Source organism: Gorilla gorilla, chromosome 6 (assembly GCF_029281585.2).
Source record: "Gorilla gorilla gorilla isolate KB3781 chromosome 6, NHGRI_mGorGor1-v2.1_pri, whole genome shotgun sequence".
Lineage (NCBI taxonomy): Eukaryota > Metazoa > Chordata > Mammalia > Primates > Hominidae > Gorilla > Gorilla gorilla.
Genome location: NC_073230.2, coordinates 92,437,313 through 92,460,632, shown reverse-complemented (window position 1 = coordinate 92,460,632; position 23,320 = coordinate 92,437,313). Strand labels below are relative to the sequence as shown.

The 23,320-nt window shown below is 38.9% G+C and overlaps 1 non-coding gene across 1 annotated transcript; it reads left to right on the top strand.

The window, feature by feature from the left end:
• Positions 1-311: 311 nt before the first annotated feature.
• Positions 312-375, top strand: LOC115935462 (U7 small nuclear RNA). Its single transcript, XR_004071090.1, has one exon. It is a non-coding gene; the product is annotated as a U7 small nuclear RNA (small nuclear RNA).
• Positions 376-23,320: the final 22,945 nt, after the last annotated feature.

Here is a 23,320-nt window from a genome sequence, read left to right as displayed (position 1 = left end):
TTTACCCTAAACCTATTTAATCAGAAACTCTGGACTTGCAGTCCAGCAATCTGAATTAACAAGCCTTTTGGGTTCTCCTAATCCCACTGATGTTTGCAAATGACTGACCTAGGTCTTTGGTCCATTTTAGGTTTGATTTTTTGGCAAGACTACTTCATAGTAATGGTGTATTCTTTTAAAAGGCATATAGTATCTGATTATCTTTTATTTTATAACCAGCCATGCTCAGCACTTAGATCCATGAGGGTATAGTAGAAATTGCAAAATGGAGATAGCGTATTGTCCCTTCTTCACTTATTACCTGAAACACAGAGTGTTACAGCTCTTATGGAATTTGTCTAGCAGGTTTTTTGGTCTTCACAGGAAACTTCCCCTTCCCCCACAAAACAAGAGAGAAATAGTCCTCATTTACTATTTAATAACCCAGTGTCCTTAAACAATCTTAAACATGCTGAGAAGTTTAAAGAATAGTACAATGAAAACCCATATACTAGAATTGGTTCATGGTTCTACTGGCTATATACAAAGCCTAGTGTCAGCAACTGCTTCTGGTGAGGGGCTCAGGAAGCTTACAATGCTGGCAGAAGGTGAAGAGAGCCAGCACATCACATGGCAGGAGCAGGAGCGGGAGCGGGAGCGGGAGCGGGAGAGGGAGAGGGAGAAATATTTTTTTAAACAACCAGGTCTCACACAAACTCAGAGAATTTATTCATTATCATGAGAATGGCACTAAGGCATTAATGAGGGATTCGCACCTGTGATCCAACACCTCCCACTAGGCCCCACCTCTAACATGGGAGATTATAGTTTAATATGAGATTTGGAGGGAACAAACATCCAACCCATATCACATTGCATATGGTTGTCATGTATCTTTAGTTTCCTTTAATCTAGAATAGTTCCCTCTCCTGTTTATCTTTCATGGCATTAACATTTTTGAAGGGTTAGAGCAATATGTTTCAGAGAATGTTCCACAATCTGGATTTGATTGTTTTCTTGTGCTAATATTTAGGTTAAACATTTTTGGGAAAATACAATATAGATTATGTTATATACTTCCAATACCATCACATCAAGAGTCATATCATGACAATGTGTTCCATTACTGGGGATCCTATATTTGATCACTTGGTTAAAGTGATAACTGCTAGATTCTTCTATTGTGAAAGAAGAAAAGTTTATTTTATGAGCCTGATTTTATGTAGCTTAATTAACACCATGTAAGGAAAAATTTGAAGTGACTTGTTACTATCATAAAATAGATTTAAAATCCAGTTATAATTTTCCAAATAGCATTATTCTACACAGAACCTACCTTATTCTGTTTTTTCCAAGCCATCCCAAAATTCACTCTGGAGATCTTTTCTTGGCAAAAATGCCTCAGCTGAAATTTTTGTTCTTGTTCGTTTTTCTCCATTAAATACATGCTTAATAATGTAAACATTTACAGTCTCTTTTTAAGAAACTTTGCAAGAAGATTAAATTATTTCAGGCTCTCGAGATGAAAGAGATAAAAGGAATTTTACCTATATGCTCACAGAATATATATACATATGTATGTGTGTGTGTATATATATATATATATATACAGCAACTACTGATATATATATATATACAGCAACTACTGATATATATATATATATATACAGCAACTACTGATACACACACACACACACACACACACACACACACATATATATATATATATATATATATATAAGATTTTCAGCCTTTGGAGAAAATAACTTTACTCTCCTTGAATTCTCGGTATCAAAACCAGAATTCTTTCCTTCATTCTGTATATGTTTCAAGTAATTTTTGTTATGACTAGAAAGGAAGACTAGTTGCGTGTATATTGTTGTAGTTGTACAGTGAAATGATTCTCATGTTCTACTTGGAGTTTTGGAAAATATCTCTATTCATGTATTACTTTGATATTTGAGTGCCCTTCTTTGGCTACTTTATTAATCACATCATTTCAGATGTAATTTTGTTTCGATTTCCAATTCTGCCTTACTTTTTCCTTAGTTGTTTTTCCTTACTCGTCTTTCTCTTTTCAGTCCTTCCTTGAGTGCTGTGTGTGTGCACATGAGTGCACATGCTAGTGAAGAGAATGACTGCTTTCCAATTGAATTACCTTCCAAGAGTATTTAGAACTAATAATACATTCATATATGTGGTAACCTTAGTTTACAAATATTTCTGTTAATAATGATATGCTACAAGATATGAGACTGGTTTCTAACCATCCTTAATAATACAAACTAATTATTAGTCAATTAGGCTAATTAATTTTATAGGCTTAATGTAAGCAGAAATTATATGTATCACTAACCTCACCTCACCCTTTTGTGTCATGGACAGTCCTTGACTATAGCTGAGTGCCTTCAAGAACACTGGAGCCACATCTTCTAATTAGGAACCTTCTCTTCCCAGGCGCTTCTGATCTCTTGTCTCTCTGTTCCCTACCACTATACCACTCCATCCCGTGGTCTTTTGGGTTTTTTGCAAGTCTGTAGCCACACATTTGATATTACAAGCACAATTATTTTTTATTGAAGGATACCAGATCATTCCTTTCAAATAGAGTGTGTTATTTGGCTCACAGTTCTATTTTTCATGCCCCATCACACTTCGCTACACGGCAATGGGAAAGGAAATGTAGCAGGAAATGATTTGGGCCAAAACTACTGTGGGACAGCCATGAGAGGCCTGAGAAGCAGTTCTCTGGGAGGTAGGGCCAAGTGTCAAGTGTCAGTGTCTTGGCTGTCTGACAGGGCATGAAAGGGGATCCCAGGCTTAACCTGATTGGGGCTGGGGGGCTGTGAGACCTTGCTGATCTAGGAGCCTCAGCACCCTAGCGGGGATCTGTCACCAGGCTGAAGGCAGGCGTGCACAGTCAGGATTCTGATGCCCCTGAGACCATCTAATTCTCAGAAGCCACTCCCTCAGATCCCACAGAGTGGTTGGCCTGCCCTCCTCTAGCAACCCTTGTGGTGGTCTTGAGCTACATATAACTCCAGAGTGTTTGCTCAGCTGCTGTGGGACTCCTTGCCCAAGAGACCTAGCCCTGTGAAAAAACTGTATGACAGTTTGAACCAATAAAACATCTTGGTTCTCCATGGCAGAAAAGAAACTTGGATTCTATGAATGTGAATAGCATACCTTTTTCTTTTCTAGGCTGGTAAATATGCTACTGTATAAACTGACTTACTTTTCATCGCTCAAAGATGAATGCCGATCATCCAAATTATATCTTTAAAAGAGCCATAGATCTTTAAAAGTATTTCATTCTTAGCTGCCTTCAAACTTTTTAGAGAACTGTCTTTCATAATGCACTATAAAAATAAAAACAGTCACCACTGTCTCCTGGCTTACACCAACATATTGTTGTCTTTTTATGTTTTCTTTTTGGTCAAAGTCTCTACTTAACCGAAAAAAAGAAAAGTTTTTATTTTTGTTCAGAACAAAAATCCAGTGTCAACAAAAACAGAACACAAAAGAACACATTCCTTTATATTTTGAAGTTTGGTCACTGCTGCAGAAAGAACAGCCTGATATTGCTGTATCAACACAATGGCAAATAAGATGTTAAAAAACCTAGACCTTTATTATGAATCCTTGACATCTTTTATTGAACAGGAGAATCATACATACAGTACAAGGAAATCTTCAGATTCATTAATTCCCTCAATAGAACCTAAAAAAATGAGAATTGTATTACATTTTATCAATAGCTTGCCCGCTACATATGACGGCATAAAAATAGTCACTGTGCCATCATTTTTTTAAAAAGAGAGGCAAATGTACACGGCGAAGAGGTAAGAGGATTTATGGATCACATTTTAAACTACAAAGTGGTAAAATTACCAGCTTGTGGTCTATTTTTAAGCTCATACGTGGAATTTAGGTTGTTACTAGGGAACAGATATTGAGCATAGGTGAGCCACCTTTCCCTTGGGTTCCTAAATGGCCACCATGCAGCAGAGGTACCATCTGGCAACATGTATCTCAGGCTGGGACATGACCAAAAAGTCAATTTATTTGTTTCTTTAAGCCTGTAAGCTTTGGTTGTGGGAGATCCTCTTTGATGCAGCAGTTTAGCCTTACCCCGATGAACATATCTGTGTACATGTGCCTTCATCATGCAGGACACAAACTGATTGAATAATAACATTCCAATCGCATCTTGCAACAGGCATATTTTATGTTTTTTAAGAGACAGTTTCATGGTGTTCCCGCTTTTGTATGTTGAAAGAATCTCAACTAGGAAGTAATTCCTCCACAAAAAAATGGAAATTTAGATCTTTGTTTCTCACATTGAAGATGATAGTCCTGATAAGGCTGAAGACTCAGCTCAGGCTAGATATACTTGGATCTACGATAGAAATGTATTATCACAAAGAATAAGTGGCTTGAAGAATCATTCTAGGTGTCACAAGATCCTGAAAGCGGAGGAAATAAAAGCAGTAATCAGAATGCACTGTGGAATATATTCTGTATAGTTCAGTAAAATCTGTATCCTTCAGTTCTCTTTGGAGAATGAGTTTGGTCATTCTTTTTTTTTTTTTTTTTTACAGGGTTTCACTCTGTCACCCAGCCTGGTGTGCAGTGGCATGATCTCAGCTCACTGCAGCCTCAACCTTCCCTACTGAAGTGATCCTCTCACCTCAGCCTCCTGAGAAGTTGGGATCACAGGCACATGCCGCTACACCCAGCTAATTTTTTTGTAGAATTTTTTGTAGAGATGGGGTTCTGCCCTATTGCTCAGGCTGGTCTCAAATTGCTGGGCTCAAGTGATCTGCCTGCCTCAGCCTCTCAAACTGTTGGGATTATAGGCGTGAGCCACAGCGCCTGGCTGGTCATTCTTCAAAAATCACTTTGTTGTCTTCATAAAGCTTATGTACTGCAAAAAATATATATTATACTTTTGGCTCCTAAATTATTCTATTATCATAAAGAGTCTAATGGCAAGTGTAAGAAAAACAGCAGTATCTCTTAAGGATTTCCCTTTTAACCTGGTTTATTTTATATGAAGCATATTCCAGTGAATCTCAGAATCATTACTGTTTTAGGTGTAGAAAAGATGAGAAAATCTGGGGCACTACCTTCCCCACTTTTCAATTTATAGGTAAAGAACCTAAGGCAGAGAGAGAGGGCAATTTGCCCGAGTCTCCTAGTTCACCATCTGAACCTAGTTTCTCATCCATTTAGAGCACAGATGAGAAGCACCTTAGTGTGTGTTACTGGGGCAGGATTTATGCACAGATAAAATAGGTAGCTGTCAATGTGGCACCATATGAAGTGTTCTTGGAAGAGCCAATATTCTCCTGCCATTTTGCCAGGAGGGCTGAAGTAGCTGCCCCTAATGAAAGACACACACACCACGTGGGAAATATCACATTAAGTAGTAACCCGCTGATAACATGACCACATACACAAAGTTTTAAGGTTGGCTTTTTAATGCTGAGAAAGAATATAAGATAGGAGCCTGGGCACGGTGGCTCATGCCTGTAATCCCAGCACTTTGGGAGACCGAGGTGGGTGGATCATGAGGTCAGGAACTTGAGACCAGCCTGGCCAATATGGTGAAACCCCGTCTCTACTAAAAATACAAAAATTAGCTGGGTGTGGTGGCATGCACCTGTAGCCCCAGCTACTCGGGAGGCTGAGGCAGAAGAATCGCTTGAACCTGGGAGGTGGAGGTTGCAGTGAGCCGAGATCACACCACTCCAGACTGGGTGACAGAGTGAGACTCTGTCTGAAAAAAAAAAAAAAAAAAGAATATAAGATAGGAAAGATAAGTTGTGATGGTGAAGAGGCAATGGTAGCAAATGCTCAGTGTCTGCAGTAAGGATGAGAGAATCTTCAAAACTAATTATGTAAAATGTACAAGATTCTCTGAGGGCCTTGGGCCCCTGGAAATTGATAACCCCTCAAAATAGAGCAGCACTGATAAAAGGAGGTTTGAATGGCAGCAAACATGAAATATGTCACTTATATAATTTTGCTTAGAAACAGGTTTTTATATAAACAAAAGACGATTAGAGTTGTGTAAATGTGCTTTCTGCACTTCTCATTGGACACAACATAAAGAGAAGGTGTGGAATTAAGCATGGTTTATGGCACTAGTGAATCCAATTTATTCACTTTCATAAGACTTAAAAGTTCATGAATGTTTTCAAATAATTCTTTCAATAATCTTTGAGGAAAGTATTGTAATTGTAATTATAATTATTCATATTGCATTTATTCATTTATTTGTTAAACCAACTAATATTTTTTGAACACCTTTCATGTGCCAGGCTAGAGATACCTGATGAACAAAAGAAACAATAATCTCTGTCCTTGGAGACCACGGAGGTATGGGGACCTTCTTATATATAACTTTGGAGGATATTCAGCTACCTAGGACTCAAAAAATATCAGGGCATTTGAAAAAAGAGGTTGAGAGGAGACTTCCTTTTAGAAGACCACATGAAGTCTAGTTGGAAACATATATCATTCAAGTACATATCTGGAAAGTTTCATAGTTTGAGGAAGTGGATGTAGGAAATGCCAGCGAGACTGAGGTCTTGAATTCAATTCTGTCCAAACTAAGATTATTACCCTTGAAACAGATTTGTTGCAATATGGCTTAATTCATATGCCCATGCTAATAATCTGATCGCTCCCTATTTCTATTTTATTATTATTACCAAACTTATGTTACCATTCAGGAGCTAGTGTTACATTATAGGATCATTTGTAAAGCCAAACTGAAGGTTTTCAGACACAGGAGACCTAGGAATGTGAAAAGCCAACCCAAGTCTCCTGGAAGCAAGAAAAACCCACAACTGAGCTAAACTTTGCAAAAGCCAGCAAGCTGAGCAGGCATGTCATATCGGGGAGCAAGCCAAACACATTTCCCAGATCTGCAAAGAAACCAGTGATCATCCATCAGCAGAGAGAGAGAGTCTTCGGTTAAATGGGATGGCGAGCAAGCCATCAGAAGCTCCTCAGCCCAGCAAGATCTCAAACAAAAGAACAGCATCTCTAACTATACAGCCCAGCAAGATCTCAAACAAAGGAACAGCATCTCTAGCTATACAGCCTAAGTTCCTGTGTGACTTATTTACTGAATAAAATGCATTTCCTAGGGTAGCCCACTTTAATAATATAGTTTAACAACAGCAGGCTTCTGTTTTTGACCAAGGCTCAGTTATTCCTAGTCACTGAAATTAGATTTAACTGCAGCACCTGAGAGGCTCAAAGAATTAATAAGAATGCCTCAGTGACAGTTACAGATTGACAAGGGCCAGGTGGCCACACACAAACATTTAATCAAAGATTTTTGAGGAGTCTTTTGTCTTGCTTTCTTCTTCATTCTCCTCATTTGGTTCAAGAGTTGGTGCGTATATGTGTTAGTCTGTGTGTGTCTGTATGTGCGTGTGTGTCTGTGTGTGTATGTGAGACAGAGAGAGAGATAGAGACAGAGGCACATGTGCTATGAATCCCTTTGTAGTCTTATGACATCTATTGAAATCTCAGAATAATCTAAGTTTGTTAAATAAAATATCATTACAAAGGTAACCAAATATGATGAAATATAGTTATCAAAACACTAAAATAAAAGCAAATCCATGATGATGGTGTTGTATGTGATTCTTCATTAGTATATTACACAACAAGATCTAGGGTAGATCTACAAATTGCCCATTTCAAAGTGATGATGAGCATAGAAGACATTTTGAGACACTGCAACACTGTAGTATAATATGAAAATATTTGTGATTTCTATGGGTGATATTTACAGGTATTCCCAATAGTACTGTGGTCTATGACTGATGTTCATAAATGAGATGCTAAATTTCTATTAGAGGTTAGTAAAATAAAGATATAGTATTTATTTTCTATGTTTAAACATAGAGATGTATGAAGAGATATGTAAATTATGTTCTATAAATTCAAGTAAGACACTTTTTTTCCCATTCATATTCATAGACTCCTGAATTCTATTCCAGACTCCAGGTTTAGAACCATTGATTAATTAGCCAAGTCTTTTCTTTGTCTTAAACTAGAGTTTGCAAACTAGTAGAATGTGGGCCAAATTGGTCCACAGAGGTGTTTGATAGGAGTTGCCAGTGTTAAAGTTTTTGATTATTTGTATATAAATAGCCAGATTTGCAGCTCCTCTTGAAAAATGGAAATACGTAACAACACTGGGCTAAATATTACATGGCTAAAACTGGCTGGAGCTCAGTTGCAGCTTCTTCACGTATACAGGGCATGGGCCCTCCTCCTGCCCTAGGTCCCAGCTGGCTCACTTCACTCACAGATACCACCTCTGTGGCCATTTCAGATTTCTGTCCTCCATAATTCGTAAGATAATAAATTTGTGTTGTTGGCCGGGCACAGTGGCTCATGCCTGTAATCCCAGCACTTTTGTAGGCCGAGGCTGGTGGATCACATGAGCCCAGGAGTTTAAGACTGGCCCAGGCAACAGCCTGAAATCCCATCTCTACAAAAAATACAAAAATTACCTGAGCATGGTAGCACATACCTATAGTTACAGCTACTCAAGAGGCTGAGGTGGGAGCTTTGCCTGTGCCTGGGAGGCCGAGGCTGCAGTGAGCCATGATCATGCCACTGCACTCAAGCCTGGGCAACAGAACAACATTTAAAAAAAAAATTGTGCTGTTTTAAGGTGCTAAATTTTGGTAATTTGTTGCAGCAGCAATTAGAGACTAATACAAGTACCAACTATGGCAGGCACTGTTATAGAAAGCATCTTGAAGTTATCTATTCAGGACGTTTTCCAACGTGAGACTATAAACTTCCTGTGGCCAAGTACTGTGTCTTATTCAGTTATAAATTCAGTACCTACAAGTGCCTAGTACAAAAGAAGAAATAAAAAAACACTTGTGGAATTCAACTGAATTCGTATTTATTTATTTATTTATTTATCTTGAGATGGAGTCTCACTCTGTTGCCCAGGCTGGAGTGCAGTGGTGCGATCTCAGCTCATTGCAGCCTCCGCCTCCTGGGTTCAAGCTATTCTCCTGCCTCAGCCTCCTGAGTACCTGGGATTACAGGCGCTTTTATACACCCAGCTAATTTTTGTATTTTTAGTGGAGACGGGGTTTCACTGTGTCGGTCAGGCTGGTTTCGAACTCCTGACCTCGTGATCCACCCGCCTCGGCCTCCCAAAGTGCAGGGATTACAGGCATGAGCCACAGTGCCTGGCCTTGAATTAATATTTCTTAAACCCTATGTCTCTTAGTCTGCATGATGATAGTGGTGGACAGTGATTTAACTCTGTTTTGTTCTTGGCTTTCTGGCAACATAACTGTGATCGCAATCAGACAGTCTTAGAGATGGATGGAACCTCAAAATATGGAGTACTTTAAGGAGTTGCTTTGAACCTGTTCTGGTTGAGTGGGGGTTACCTAATAAATTTACAAACATTAAAAAACCCATGAAACTATTTCATGCAACAATTTGCCTTAAAAGTTACCTGCATTTTACTGTTACTTTGGGATAGTCACTGTTTCATTTGTCAATCATTTTATTTGATAAAGAAATATTTCTTATCTAGAGCCAAAAATTTGCTTGTCATTTTTTTTTTCAAGCTCCTAGTTAAGCTAATTTAAACTTAGCTTAGTTGAGCTAAGCTAGAGCTACTAAGAATAAATCTTGCTTGTAGATGATAGCTTTTGGATATGTGGAGGTAGCTATCAAGAAGACTCCCATTACCACCCCTACTCCTGCTCAAGTTTCTAAAAAATAGGCCCGGTGTGGTGGCTCACACTTGCAATCCCAGAACTTTGGGAGGCTGAGGTGGGTGGATCACCTGAGGTTAGGAGTTTGAGGCCAGCCTGTCCGACATGGTGAAATCCCGTCTCTACTAAAAATAGAAAAATTATCTGGGTGTGGTGGTGCATGCCTGTAGCCCCAGCTACCTGGGAGGCTGAGTCAGGAGACTCGCTTGAATCTGGGAGGCAGAGGTTGCAGTGAGCCGAGATCGTGCCACTGCACTCCAGCCTGGGGGACAGAGTGAGATCCTGTCTCAAAAAAAAAAAAAAAAAAGTTTCTAAAAAATAACCTGGGCATATAATCCAAATATCTCTACCTATTTCTTATAGGAATCCCTTGGCATTATGGTCTCTTGATTAATAATCCTCTTAAGATGCATTGCCTAGCATGAAACACAGTTTCCAGATGTTATCTAAACAGCACAGAGAACAGGCTATGATTGCCCTTGATCAGCACATGACATTCTGTAACTCATATTAATTTTGTAGGAGAAGGGAACAGCCTATAAATTCATATTTAGCCTGTAGTGCTAACTTTTTAAAGACATGTTTTAATTTATATGTTAAATTGGGCTTTCCAAGTGCTATAGTTGTACCATTGATTATTTGAGTCCAAAAGCACAAAATTCACTTATCCCTTTTCAATATCATCATATTTGTATTTTGACTTTCAGCCTAATGAACTCATTTACAATTGTGATTTGGTCACATAAAGTATCAACAGTTTCCTCTCCATTAAACTCAACAAACATTTATTGAACAATTGCTAAGTGCCTAGCATTGCACTAAATGAATTGGGTCATTTGCACAACTAACAGCATATGTTGCTATCTAAGTGACTATAAATTTGAGGAACAGGAAAGGGTTAAAATTAGAACCCTTCCCACAATATGACAGCAATTCATTAATAACACCTTGTGGATACTGTCAGATTTGAATCATGCTAACCATACGACCTTATCCAGTCCTCATTTCCTCACCTTGTTCCTTATCCTTAAACTTTGCCAAATACTTTGTTGAAATCCAGATGCTAGTATATAATATTGCTATTACTCAATATATGGTGTCATATGTTTTAACAAGGAAATGACTGTAGATTTGGTACTTGTATGCCTCATAGCACCTAGACTTAAGCAATATATTAGATCAGAAGCATCCTTTCTCTTTCCCTATCTGCTTCTTAGAATGGTTTTCAAACAAATAGAATAATAGTAAATGAAGTCTGAAAATATCAGAAAATAAAATCCAATTTGACTGGGAAGTCCAGGTTTCCTTAGAAAGGGAGAGTCTGGGGTGGTGAAACTGGTAACAGAAATAAAATGGTTGCTAGAAAGCGATATCTAAGTGGTGTTTCTGGAAAAGGTAAGTGAAGAAGAGGCATTTATAGTTTAGGTTTGTAATTTTCCAAGCAATCCCAGAGGGTTTAAGCAGAGGGCAGGCAATGTGGAAGGCCTTGGATGGAGTTGTCTTAGCAACGAAGCCCTTTTCCTTCCTGACTCAGCCAGGCAGGGAAGTGAGAGCAGCTTTGAGGAATGTGCTGAACTTTGCAAGAAGTTGGTTTCCAGCTCTCAGGAAAGTTAAATTAAAATTTCCTCAATGTATGTGATATTCTTGTTCCTCAGGCTTATGGTTTAAAAAATTGGCTCAAGCAGTGTTCTGACAAACAAGGGGTGGCGAGAGACTTTGACGATATAGCCAGGCAGTTTGAACGTAGGTTCTTTCTCCAGGTCTTCAGAACAAGCCTTAGTTATACACTCGACTAGGGGCCCCCACCATGCTTTGGCCACCAACTGGTCGCTTGGAATGTGGACTGGTCTTTCTGCCTTCAATCTGCCTACATATTACTCATCTCTTTTTCTTCCAGCTGCCAGAGGGATTTTTCTAAAGTGAAAGTCTGCTCTTTGTATAAAATGCTTGGGTGACTTCCGTTGTCTTTAGGATAAGAGCTAAACTTCTTGTGGTATATGAGTCGTTAGAAGATGTGGCTCATACATCATTATGGTCACTCCTCTCTGTTAACCCTTCTGTACTGCAGCCCTTCACAACTACTGGCATTTCTTGATTCCATTAAATTCCCTGTTGCCCCCTTTGCTTGCTGCTGTCTGTGCTTGGAATATCCTCCCTATACCTCCTTCTCTATGTGGGCTCCCTGTATCTTATCTTTTAGATCTCAAGGTCATCATCCACTTCTCCAAAACCCTTCCACAACCCCCTCTTTCTTTCCCACCATTGAGGGAATAGTAGCCACATATAATATTATTTTTGTTACAATGATGCTTTTAAAAGATAAAGCCCTTGTTTGAATGTGTGGAGTATTCCTCAGAATTCATAAATTATCTATCCATCATAACAATTAATACTAATGAAAAGCTAATTTAACATCCACAGTTAATTGGCTAAGTCAGATTTCTTCTGTGGTCAGATTGCAAGTTAATCAGAAGCACTCACATCTCCAGGAGCTCTGTGTTGATTCTTCCATTAAAATTGGGCTAGGACCTTGATCTTTCCACTTCCATCTTCTCCAGTCCCTGTCCCCCGATTCAAAATCCACTTAAATGGGTATTTTTCACAAGCTTTCCATGTTCCTTTCAGTCAGAACTAACTCTAATCATCAATGTTTACCTTAGCTTATCCATATTTTTATTTAGGAAAACTCAGCATGTTTTTGTTTCCTCGAATCTGTCCACTAAAAAGAAGACTCCTTAAGGAAAGGGCTCAGCTTAGCACTTTGCATTGGCTTAAAGCATTTGACCCAGGTTAAACTGGATGAACAAAAATATCATTTATATTTATTCAGGAACCTTACAGAAGTCTACAAAATAGCTTGTTTTGGATGTTACAGCTTACACTAGCTATTGGCTAGAGTTGTGATCTGTAAGTATGGTACACATAGACCAACTCCTTTTTTTTTCTTAAATAATCATGCTTTGCTTATTTGTCTCTATTATCATTCCTGCCACACCCAACTACTTTATGTACCTTAGTTCTACTCTGTTTTTCTTTCTTTTTTTTTTTTTTGAGACACTCTTACTCTGTCACCCAGGCTGGAATGCAGTGGTGAGATATTGGCTCACTACAACCTCCGCCTCCTGGTTTCAAGTGATTCTCCTGCCTCAGCCTCCTGAATAGCTGGGACTACAGGCGTATGTCACCACATCCGGCTAATTTTTGTATTTTCAGTAGAGAGAGGATTTCACCATGTTGGCCAGGCTTGTCTCAAGCTTCTGACCTCGAGTGATCTGCCCTCCACGGCCTCCTAAAGTGCTGGGATAACAGGTGTGAGCCACCACGCTCAGACTACCCTGTTCTTTATGCAGTTTTCTCTTTTGGAATGCTCTTTCTTACTCCATCTTTGTCAAATTTATTTGTAGTTTCAAGGGTCATGTTAAATGCTATCTTCCATGAGGACATCCTGGTTTACTAATCTGAGTAGGATTTCTCTGTTTTCACCCCTCCCTCACAATGTCATTTGTTTATGCTGCTGTAGGGCACATACCTTTTTCTGTTATTTGCTTTTATTATTTCTGTATGCCGTTCCCTTCCAAATAAATGGGAACTGCCTTCAAAGCATGATCTTATCTTACTTATTGTATCTGCTATGGCTCCTAAAACAGAGCCTGCTACAGAGTGGGTGGCCAATAAATATTTGTTGAATAAATGAAAACAAGAGGTACTCAATAAGCATCTTTTATAGTGAACTAATCACAAAATTTTCCAGTCAATGAAGAATCTAGATATTTTTTGAGACTTCATAGGATCAACATGAGTGCTTCTTCAGATCTTTTTCCTTTTGGAAGTCTCTTCTGAGGCAGTCTGTCCCCAGTAAGAAGAATGAATGACACTGACTGAGAGCAGCAGGCAGAGCATCAGATTGGGGAACAGTACACCTCTCTACCATCCTCTCTCAGATCACTCCTAAGAATAGGCAGGCCAGCTGAGTTAACTTGATGGTCCAGGGAGAGATGTCATTTCCATATCTCTCTTACTGAATGGGAATATTCGTTTCCTTTTAGCCTTCCCAACCCCTCTGTTCAGGGCAGAGCTTAAGCCGGGAAAGAGCCCTTGGATTTCTAGGAGTGTGGTTCTGAGAAGGAAAAAAACCTTTTAATGTGAAGAATGTGAGCCCTTTTAAATTATTAGGCCGAGAAAGGCATTTAAAATGTAACAGCAGTTACATCTCACTCTCCCTTGAGCCAAATAATTATCTCTTGAAGATACTTATTATGTAGGCTCTAGACTGATGCTAAATAACTATAATGTCATATACCTTACAGTGTAAGAATATACATCCAATCACAAAGCAATGTCACTTCTGTTAACCAATGAGAATTCCTGATAACATTTCTAATTGTCCTTTTTTCTTTAAAAATTTAAGCCTCTATTTTGTTCTCGGGAGCACCCCCCTCAAGGAAACTTGGAAGTGTGTTCTCGGCTGCAGTCCTCAACTGTGGCCCAAACTCTCCATATTAATTTTGCCTCAGCTTATTCCTTTTAGGTCAACATTTCTGGTGCTGTTAGCAAGATTCACAACCAACCCATCCCATCCTCTAACATTTTTCCCGAACTTGATCCCTGGTCAGCCTTCGAAACCTTTGTGTTCTTCCTATTCTGAGAGAAATTATTTGATGTAAAGTGGTGGATGTTACTAAGATTCCAGACCTAATTCTTCCACTCTTTGATTAAAGGTCTAGACTTTACTTGGGCTATTCTTTCAAACTCTCTCTAGAACAAAGATTTTTGGTATTTATCTTGTGGGTAAGAGATTTGGGTTGTAGGGAAAAAAACTGCCTTTTTTCTGCCTCTCCCTCAGGACCAGAGATTCAGGTTAAGGATTTTTCCATCTCTGTCTCACAGCATAAGGTTCAAGTCAAAGGGCTGGCAGTTTGGCACCTGTGGTCTTGTTTTCCATAGCATACTTTAAAAATTACCACTGCACAGCCAATCACTAACCAATGTCATTTTTATAAACCAATAAAAAATTGTTTTTAATTATTTAATATTTTTAGTTTTAGTTTTTGTGGGTACATAGTAGGTGTATACATTTGTGGGGAATATGGGATATTTTAATACAGGTAGGTATACAGTGTGTAATAATCATATCAGAGTAATTGAGGTATCCATCACCTCAAGCATTTATCCATTGTGTTACAAACAGTACAATTATACTCTTTTAGGTATTTTAGAATGTACAATTAAATTATTATTGACTATAATCAACCTGTTGTGGGGTCAAATATTAGATCTTGTCCATTCTTTCTGTTTTTTATACCTATTAACCATTCCTTTTCTTCTGCCCCCCTCCCTCCCCATTCCGCCCCCGCCCCTGGCCCCACCCTACTATCCTCTGGTAACTGTCTTATTCTCTGTCTCCATGAGTTCAAGTGTTTTAATTTTTAGCTTCCACAGATAAGTGGGAATATGTGAAATTTGTTTTTCTGTGCCTGGCTTATTTAACTTAACATAGTGACCTACAGTTCCATCCATGTTGTTGAAAATGACAGGATCTCATTTTTTATGGCTGTTTAGTATTCCATTCTATATATGTACCATATTTTCTTTATCCATTTGTCTGTTGGCAAACACTTGGGATGCTTCCAAATCTTGGCTGTTGTGAATAGTGCTGCAATAAACATGGGAGTGCAGATATCTTTTTGATATGCTAATTTCCTTTCTTTTGCTTATATACCTAGTAGTGGGATTCGTGGATCACATGGTAGCTCTAATTTTAGTTTTTTGAGGAACCTCCGAACTGTTCTCTATAGTGGTTGTACTAATTTACATTCCCACCAACGGCATACGAGGTTGCCCTTTTCTCCATAGCCTTGCCAGCATTTGTTATAGCCTGTCTTTTGGATAAAAGCCATTTTACTGGGATGAGATAATATCTCATTGTAGTTTTGATTTGTGTTTATCCGATGATCAATAATATGGAACATCTTTTCTTATATCTGCTTGCCATTTGTATGTCTTCTTTTGAGAAATGTCTATTCAGATCTTTTTCTAATTTTTAAATCAGATTATTAGATTTTTTTCCTGTAGAGTTTTTTGAGCTCCTTAAATATTCTGGTTATTAATCCCTTGCCAGATGGGTAGTTTGCAAATATTTTCTCCCATTCTGTGGGTTGTCTCTTCACTTTGTTTATTGTTTCCTTTGCTGTGCAGAACTTGATGGGATCCCATTTGTCCATTTTTGCTTTGGTTGCCTGTGTTTGTGGGGGTATTGCTCAAGAGATATTTGCCCAGTCCAATGTCCTGGAGACTTTCTCCAGTCCCATGTCCTGGAGACTTTCACCAAAGTTTTCTTCCAGTAGTTTCATAGTTTGAGATCTTAAATTTAAGTCTTTAATCCATTTTGATTTGATCTGCCCACCTCAGCCTCCCAAAGTGCTGGGATTACAAGCGTGAGAGCCACCATGCCTGGCCTTTTATTTGTAACTTGTACATGAGATTACTTTGTCATTTTCTTTTTCAGAAGTGTTTGCTGTTGGCATATAGAAATGCTACTGATTTTTGTATGTTTATTTGGTATCCTGCAACTTTACTGAATTTACCAGTTGTAATAGTTTTTTGGTAGAGTCTTCAAGTTTCTCCAAATATAAGATCATATCTTCTGCAATCAAGGATAATTTGATGTCTTCCTTTCAAATTTGGATGCACTTTATTTCTTTCTCTTGTCTGATTGCTCTAGATAGGACTTCCAGTAATATGTTGAATAATAGTGGTGAATGTGGGCATCCTTGTGTTGCAGATCTTCAAGGAAAGGCTTTCAGTTTTCCCCCATTCAATATAATACTAACTGTGGATATATCATATATGGCTTTTATTATATTGAGGTATGTTCCTTCTATCCCCAGTGTTTTGAGGGTTTTTATCATGAAGTGATGTTAAATTTTATAAAATGCTTTTTCAGCATCAATTGAAATGATCATATTGTCTAACATATGGCCTATCCTTGAGAATGATCTATGTACTGAGAAGAATGTGTATTCTGCAGCCATTGGATGAAATGTTTGGTAAATATCTATTAGTTCCATTTGGTTTATGGTGTAGATTAAGTACAATGTTTATTGGTTGCTTTTCTGTCTGAATGATCTGTCCAATGGTTAAAGTAGGGTGTTGAAGTCTCCAGCTATAATTGTATTGGGGTCTCTTTCTTTAGCTCTAATAATATTTGCTCTATATATCTGGGTGCTCCCCTGTTGGGTGCATATATATTTACAATTGTTATATCCTCTTGCTGAATTGACCACTTTATCATTATATAATAACCTTCTTTGCCTCTTTGTGTAGTTTTTGTGTTAAAATCTATTTTGTCTGATATAAGTATAGCTATCCCTGCTCCCTTTTGGTTTCCATTTGCATGGAATATCTTTTTCCATCTTTTTAGTTTCAGTCTATATGTGTCTTTTTAGGTGAAATAAGTTTCTTGGGGGCAACAGATCATTGGGTCTTTTTTTTTTAAATCCATTCTGCCACTCTGTGTCTTTTAATTGGCCAGTTAGTCCATTTACATTCAATATTATTAATGATAAGTAAGAACTACTCCTGCCATTTTGCTATTTGTTTTCTGGTTATTTTGTGGTCTTCTCTTTCTTCTTTCTTTTCTTCCTGTTTTCCTTTTAGTGAAGGTGATTTTCTGATCTGATTTTCTCAGGTGGTTGTTTAATTTCTTGCTTTTTGTTTTTTGTGTATTTATTGCGTGTTCTTTTTTATTTGAGGTTACCATGAGGCTTGCAAATATTATCTTATCTCATTATTTTAAACTGATGAAAACTTAGCACTGATTGCATAAGCAAAGAAAAAACTAATAATATCTCTACACTTTAACTTCATACCCCTGCTTTTTAACTTTTTGTTGTTTCTATTTGTATCTTATTGTATGACCTGTGTCTTAAAAAGTTGTAGTTATTATATGTTATTCATCTTTTCATCTTTCTGCTTCAAATATGAGTCATTTACACACTGCAATCAGTGTTATACTATTCTTTGTTTTTCTGTGTACTTATTATTACCAGTGAATTTTTTTACCTTTGAATGATTCCTTATTGCTCATTAATGTCCTTTTTTTCAGATTAAAGAACTCTGTTTAGCATTTCTTGTAGGGCAGGTCTGGTGTTGATGAAATCCCTCAGCTTTTGTTTATCTGGGAAAGTCTTCTTTATTTCTGCTTCATTTTTGAAGGATATTTTCACTGGATACACTATTCTAGGATAAAAGCATTTTTCCTTTAGCACTGTAAATATGTCATGCCACTCTCTCCTAGCCTATAAGGTTTCCACTGAAAAGTCTGCTGCCAGATGTATTGGAGCTCCATCGTGGGTTATTTGTTTCTTTTCTCTTGATTTTAGCATCCTTTCTTTATCCTTGGGCTTTGGGAGTTTAATGATTAAATGCCTTGAGGCAGTCTTCTTTGGTTTAAATCTGCCTAGTGTTCTAAAACCTTCTTATACTTGAATATTAATATCTTTCTCTAGGTTTGGGAAATTTTCTGTTATTATTACTTAGAATAGGCTTTCTACTTCTATCTCTCTCTCTACCTCCTTTTAAAGGCCAGTAACTCTTAGATTTGCCCTTTTGAGGCTGTTTTCCAGATCTTGCAGGTGTGCTTTATTCTTTTTCATTCTTTTTTCTTTTGTCTCCTCTGACTGTGAATTGTCAAATAGACTGTCTTCAAGTTTACTAATTATTTCTTCTGCTTGATCAATTCTGCTATTAAGATACTCTAGGCTGGGCGTGGTGGCTCATGCCTGTAATCCTAGCACTTTTGGAGGCCGAGTTGGGTGGATCACCTGAGGTCAGGAGTTGGAGACCAGCCTGGCCAACATGGTGAAACCCCATCTCTACTGAAGATACAAAAATTATTCAGGTGTTGTGACACATGCCTGTAATCTCAGCTACTTTGGAGGCTGAGGCAGGAGAATCACTTGAACCCGGGAGGTGGAGGGTGCAGTGAGCTGAGATCATGCCACTGCACTCCAGCCTGAGCAAAGAGTGAGACTCTGTCTCGAAAAACAAAAACAAACAAAAAAACCTCTGATGCATTCTTCTGCATTTTTCAACTCCAGAATTTCTGCTTGATTATTTTTAATAATTACAATTTCTATCTAAAATTTATCTGATAGGATTCTGAATTCCTTCTCTGTGTTATCTTGAAATTTTTGACTTTCCTCAAATATGAATTCCTCAAATTTTGAATTCTCTGTCTGAAAGGTCACATATCTCTTTCTCTCCAGGATTGGTTCCTGATGCCTTATTCAGTTTGTTTGGTGAGACCATGTTTTCCTGGATGGTCTTGAAGCTTGTGCGTATTCATCTCTGTTTGGCATTTAAGAGTTAGGTATTTATTGCAGCCTTTGCACTCTGGGCTTATTTGTACCTGTCCTTCTTGGGAAAGATTTCCAGATATTCTAAGAGACTTGGGTATTGCAATCTAAGTTTTTGCTCACTGCAACCATATCTGCATTAGGTGGCACCCCCAAGCACAGTAATGCTGTGGTTTTTGCAGACTCGTAGAGGTACCACCTTGGTGCTCTTGGATAATATCTGCAAGAATGTTACAGATTACCAGGCAGAGACTCTTGTTCTTTTCCCTTAGTTTCTCCCAAATGAACAAAGTCTCTCTGTCTTCTTTGAGCCATGTGGAGCTGGGGGTGGGGTGACACAAGCATTCCTGTGGCCACCAACACTGGGACTGCACTGGATTTGACCTGAAGCCAGAACAGCACTAGGCCTTGCCCAAGGCCCACTGTAACCACCACCTCGCTACTGCCTATGTTCGCTCAAGGCCCTAGGGCTCTATAATCAGCAGGTGGTGGAGCCAGTCAGGTTTATGTCCTTCCTTTAAGCATCCCAAGTTCCCCCAGACCTGGGACGGGTCCACAGATGCTGTCTAGAGGCCAGGGCCTGTAGTCAGAATCCTTAGAAGCCTACCTGGTGCTGTATTCTACTGCAGCTAAGCTGGGACCAAAACCACCAAAGTCTTTCCCATTCTTCTTTCCCCTGTCCCCAGGCAGAGGAGTCTATCCATGTTTCTACAACCACCACAGGCTCACGGGGAGTACTGTCAGGTTACCACCAATGTTCACTTAAGGACCAAGGGCTGTTTAGTCAGCTTGGGGTTAATGCTGCCAAGCCCAGGACTCACCCTTTAGGGAAGTGGGCTTACGTCTTGCCCAGGGATCCAGAGATCCATCCAAGAGCCAAGGCCTAGAGCTGGGGACCCCAAGAGCCCTCTTGATGCTCTTCACTGTGACTGAGCTTGTACCTAAGCTCAAGAAAAAGTCCCCATTACTCTTCCCTCTGCTTTTCTCAAGCAAATGGGGTCTCTCCTCATAGCCACCACAGCCATAAATGTGCTGGGTTACATGTGAAGCCAACATGTCTCAGAGTCTCACCCAAGGCCCATGGCATGTAATATCTGATTACCACTGCTGATTATTCAGGGTCCAAGGGCTCTTTACTCAGCAGGTGATGAATCCGGCCAGGACTGGGTCATTTCCTTCAAGGCAGTGGATTCCCTTCTGGACCAGGGTGTATCTAGAAATTTCATCTGGGATCTAGAGCCTGGAATGGGGGCCTTATGACTCTGCCCAGTGCTGTATGCTACTGTGGCTGAGCTTGGATCTAAGTTGTAAGATAAAGACCTCTTTGCCCTTCCTTCTCTTCTCCTGAAGTGGAAGGAAGGGATCTCTTTTTGAGCTGCAAGCTGCACTACCTGGGATTGGGGGAGGGGTGGCTCAAGTACTCCCTTAGCCACCCTGGCTGGTGTCTCACTAGGCTGCACACCCTCCAAGTCCACTGGCTCTGAGCCCAGCACAACACTAGGACTTGCCTAGGAGTTGTAGTCCTTGTGGCATAGATAGCTGTTCAGGTTTATTTAGTACCCCAGAGTACTTCAGCCCACAGTGGCAAGGCTTGCCGAAACTCAAGTTCCAGCCACTGGGATGGGTGATTCTTTTTTGGTTAAGGCTGGACCTAATGCTTCCTCCATGGGTGCAGACTGAGTTCTGGCTGGCGTGGGCGGCACTGCATTCCAATGCAAAGTCCCACAATCACTGCATTCTCCCTCTCCCATGTATACAGATTCCCTCTCTGTGTATCACATGGCTGCTGCTCAGGGGATGGAGGAGGGGTGGTGTCGACAATTCAAGATTATCTTTTCCACCCTCTTCAGTGCCTCTTTTAGCGATGTGAAGTTAAAACCAGGTACTGTGATTGCTCACCTGATTTTTGGTTCTTATGAGGGTGCTTTTCTGCATAAATAGTTGTTTAATTTGGTGTTCCTGTGGAGAGGACAACTGGTGGAGGCTTCTATTCAGCCATCTTGCCCTGCCTCGTCCCAATAAACATTTTTGACAAACAACTTTTGTAATCGCCCTTCCTCTGATTTGTCCTTTTTTCTTTAAAACTGAACGTCTGTTTTATTTTCTGGAGGACTCCCCAAAGCAATTTGGAAGTGTGTCCAGGGCTGCAGTCTTCAACTTTAGCCTCAAAAAACTCTGTATTAATTTTGTCTCAGCTTCTTACTTTTAGGTTGACATTTCAGAAAAATGTTCCCTTGATTGGGTTTTTCCATAAAATAGTATGAACTGATATGATAGGGAAAAGAGGTGAAGAAAGTAATCATACAAGTGAAGGGAGACAATTAGGAATGTTGTCAGCAATATCAGAGTGAACTAGATCTTTGTAGAAATAGAGGATCTCAGGGCTCTGTCATTTGAACAAACTCTTTGTCTCAGGACCAGAATGTCTGCTCCTATGGAATGTGCACTTGCCTTAATTGCAAACTAAATTAAAGATGATTCTAGTAGTACTTTCCACTTTCTCTTTGTTTTCTCACTTCACTAAGTTGCCGTATCAGAAACGTACACTATATTCTAATGGAGCAAAGAAAACATTCCTGGCCCAGACCTCTTTCTTCAGCTGTGAGGGTTTCACAGCTGGGTTCACTTTATGATTGTTTGTTGTTGTTGTTGTTTGGAATGGAGTCTTGCTATGCTGCCCAGGCCAGTCTCAAACTCTTGGACTCAAGTTGTCCTCTCACCTTGGCCTCCCAAAGTGCTGGGATTACAGATGTGAGACACCATACAGGCTCACTTTGTGATTCTTTACTCACCTGTATAGTTTGGGTTCATACACTTTTCTGTACTTATGTTATATTTCAATAATAAAGTAAAAAAAAACAATATTAGGCTAAGCAGTAGAAAGGTCAAAACTAAAGAGCTAAGTGTAGTGAGTTAGAAATTGGGGCCAAGTATTCTATTGTTATAGAATAGAGCACAAAGGAATAAATAGATGATAAATATACAAGATAAATTAAGAAACCTGAATGAAATGTCTGCATGTTTTGAAGTCTCTTTAATGATATGTGGTTACCTAAGGTGGGTCTGGAGGAATAAAATAGAGATAATGAAGCAGATCCTTAAATAAATAAAAGAAATAACACCTGAAGAATGAAATGAGCTCTCAGATTGAAAGCTAACACTATGTGCCAAACAGAATGAAACAACTTCACAAATGCACACAAATGTATGACATTTTGGCTCATTCAAGAAAAGAGAAAATTAAAAAGCTACTGTAGATAATTAAACTGAAAATCCACAGATTTTTCATCTGCAATAATGGATGAAAAAAGATAATCAAGCAAAATCTTCAATATTGAAGGAAAATAACTTTTGAGTTTAGAATAAAGATTTGGCCATAGGTGGTGAGGGTTTCAAGAATTTATGGTATAGGCTACACCCCATAGTCCAGTCAAACGAGTATTCTCTGCTGCTGGTAGAGTCCTCTTTGATAGAGGTGTACATGTGATTCAGGGATGAGGCGAGACAAACTCAGTCACACATCCCATGACTTGGCCCCTACTTCCTTAGGCATCCTAGCAAACAGGCTGGCTCACCAGGGACACCTATGAGGTGGGCGTTGATTTTAATCTAAAAGACACAATTCTGAACACCAAAACCTTGAATGTTGAAATTCTGAAAAATAAACATCCCCGAACTATAATTCTGGAAAAAATTTAAAAAAAAAATTAAAAAGATATTTATTTACATTCTTAAAATGGGATTTATTTGACAAACATGTAAAAACATGTCAGAACACTTCCTAGGCCACTTTACCCAGTAAAATAGGTAATAATAACATACATAATTTTGCAAACGTAAACACTCAGGTATATACCAATGACAGTTGCATGGGTATAACAGTTATGAGCAGATAAACTGTATTCATAAATAGGTCAAAAAGGAAAATGTCTAAACACATATCACTATAGTGCTAGTTGTGTACACCCACTTTTATAACTGCAGTCATCTGAAATACCTTGATGAACAATCTAAGTGTTTTGATGAGATTGATCATAAATCATGATGTGTCACCACTGGTTATACAGTCATCCAAAGAGCTGAGATCTTGAGAAATTTTCTCTTTCACTGAAGATTTACAAAAAGAATAGTGCTTCATTTATTGAGGAAGTTTCAACATTTTCACATATACACACAGTGTTTACACACAAAGTCAACATTGTG